This window comes from Rhinopithecus bieti, unplaced genomic scaffold (genome assembly GCF_001698545.2).
Source record: "Rhinopithecus bieti isolate Rb0 unplaced genomic scaffold, ASM169854v2 scaffold_2350, whole genome shotgun sequence".
Lineage (NCBI taxonomy): Eukaryota > Metazoa > Chordata > Mammalia > Primates > Cercopithecidae > Rhinopithecus > Rhinopithecus bieti.
This window is the reverse complement of record NW_016803902.1, coordinates 3,863,363-3,865,325: the sequence shown is the minus strand read 5'-3', so window position 1 is coordinate 3,865,325 and position 1,963 is coordinate 3,863,363. Positions and strand designations below refer to the sequence as shown.

The following is a 1,963-nucleotide window of genomic DNA, read 5'->3' as shown; positions in this document are numbered from 1 at the left end:
GGTGTCACATTTCTCTCCTCCATATAGAGGTCTTACTTCACAACATTAATAAAATGTTTCAAATGACTATGAACTATGTTTGTACTTTCTAGATAGTCTCACATGCAATGACTGCTAAAGGAAGAGGCCTGGACTGTAACGGGATTATTCTGTGTCTTTATTTTGTGCTGCTGTATCAGAATACCACAGACTGGGTAAACTCTAAAGAATAGAAATGTATTTTTCACAGTTCTGGAGACTGAAAACCAAGAACTCTCTGGTTCCAAGATGGCTCCTTGTTGCTGTATCCTCTAGATAGAAGGAACACTGTGTCCTCCCCTGGCAGAAAAGAGAAAGAGAGGAAGCCCATAAGCCCTTTTTATAGTGTCACTGATACATTCATGAGGGCAGAACTCTCATGACCTAATTGCCTCCTAAAATATGACAATTCTCAACACTGTTACATTAGGGATTAAGTTTCCAAAACACAAATTTTGAAGAGGACAAAAGCATTCAAACCATAACAGTCCAGTTTTTATGGAAGCTACCATTTACTGTGTGTCTACTATGTGCCAGGGGGCCTGCTGGGCACTTTATTCATTACTCCTACTCTTTAAAATAATCCGGTAAGGTAGGTGTTAATATTTGTTATATTTTTCTACTTCCAGGATGATAAACTGATGCTTAGAGAGGTTAAGTTATATAAGTAAGGTAGAAATTATATAACCAAGGTGATATGGTTTGGCTTTGTGTCGCCACCCAAATCTCATGTCAAATGGTAATTCCTAGTGTTGGAAGAGGGGCCTGGTGAGAGGTGATTGAATCATGGAGGTGGACTTCCTCCTTGCTGTTCTCATGATAGAGTTCTCATGAGATCTGGTTGTTTAAAAGTGTATAGCACCTCTCTCTCCATTTCTTTCTCTCTCTCTCTCTCTCTCTCTCTCTCTCTCTCTCTCTCCTGTCAGCAATATGAAGAAGTGCTTGCTTCCCCTTCACCTTCTGCTGTGATTGTAAGTTTCCTGAGGTCTTCCAGAAGCAGAAGTCCACACAACCCACCAAACCATGAGCCAAATAAACCTCTTTTATTTTAAATTACCCAGTCTCAGGTATGACTTTATAGCAGTGTAAGAAGGGTCTAATACACAAGGCATACAACTACTAGTAAATGTTGAAGCCAAAATTTGATCCCACATCTGTCTGATTCCAAAGGTATATGTTTTGTAACATAATCCTCTCATGTAATTAGAGGACTGTATGTGTATTTTAGTAGAAGGTTTCACTTAGTATGAGTAGTCCAAAGAGAAATCTAAAGACTAATTTATAAAATCCATCTAATCTCTCTATATATCCATTGAGAGGTCAATTAAAAGCTTATTCCAGATAGTTACTTTTTCTGAGTAATAAACCAGTCTTTAATGGTCATGAAGGGAGAATGACTTTGGCATTATCATAAGTGACTTGTTTCTGAATACTGTAAGGATCCTCATTCATTCAGTGGAGATGCCTGGAGACTGTGATAGGATGAGATCAGTAACAGGCTTGTGCCACCTGAGCCAGCCTGCCAGGATTCTCTTGAAAACAAAAAGAAAGTCTCATTTATGCCTGGGAGCCAGAATCTAACCCAGAATAAATCAGTCTCACTGTCTCATTCGTCAGCCTGATGGTTTTAATTGTTAAATCGGAAGTTTAATTTGCCATGCTTGGATAACAATCCAATTCCAGAAGAGCATATGCATCAAGTGATCAATGAGGGACAAGTATAGAAAGTTAATTGTAAATAATTCCTGAATCCTGAATCCTGATGTAAATCAGAACAACAGAAAAATTCTAACTTTGCTTGTTTGCCCTCATTATTTGAAGTCTTAGAGGCCTAGGGGAATAATGAATTTTATCAAATTCCTTTTACTTCATTTTAATCTACTAATATTTATGTAGACCAGATACAGATAAATACATACAGAGTTTTTTTTTTTTTTTTTTTTTT

The 1,963-nt window shown here is 37.4% G+C and overlaps 1 long non-coding RNA gene across 2 annotated transcripts in view; it reads right to left on the bottom strand.

The window, feature by feature from the left end:
• Positions 1 to 232: 232 nt before the first annotated feature.
• LOC108519438 (uncharacterized) overlaps positions 233 to 1,963 on the bottom strand; it is a 180,266-nt gene continuing 178,535 nt past the window's right edge. For both annotated transcript variants that reach the window (XR_001882627.1, XR_001882626.1), the window contains exon 4: positions 233 to 318. This is a non-coding gene — a long non-coding RNA (uncharacterized LOC108519438). The remainder of the gene's footprint in view (positions 319 to 1,963) is intronic.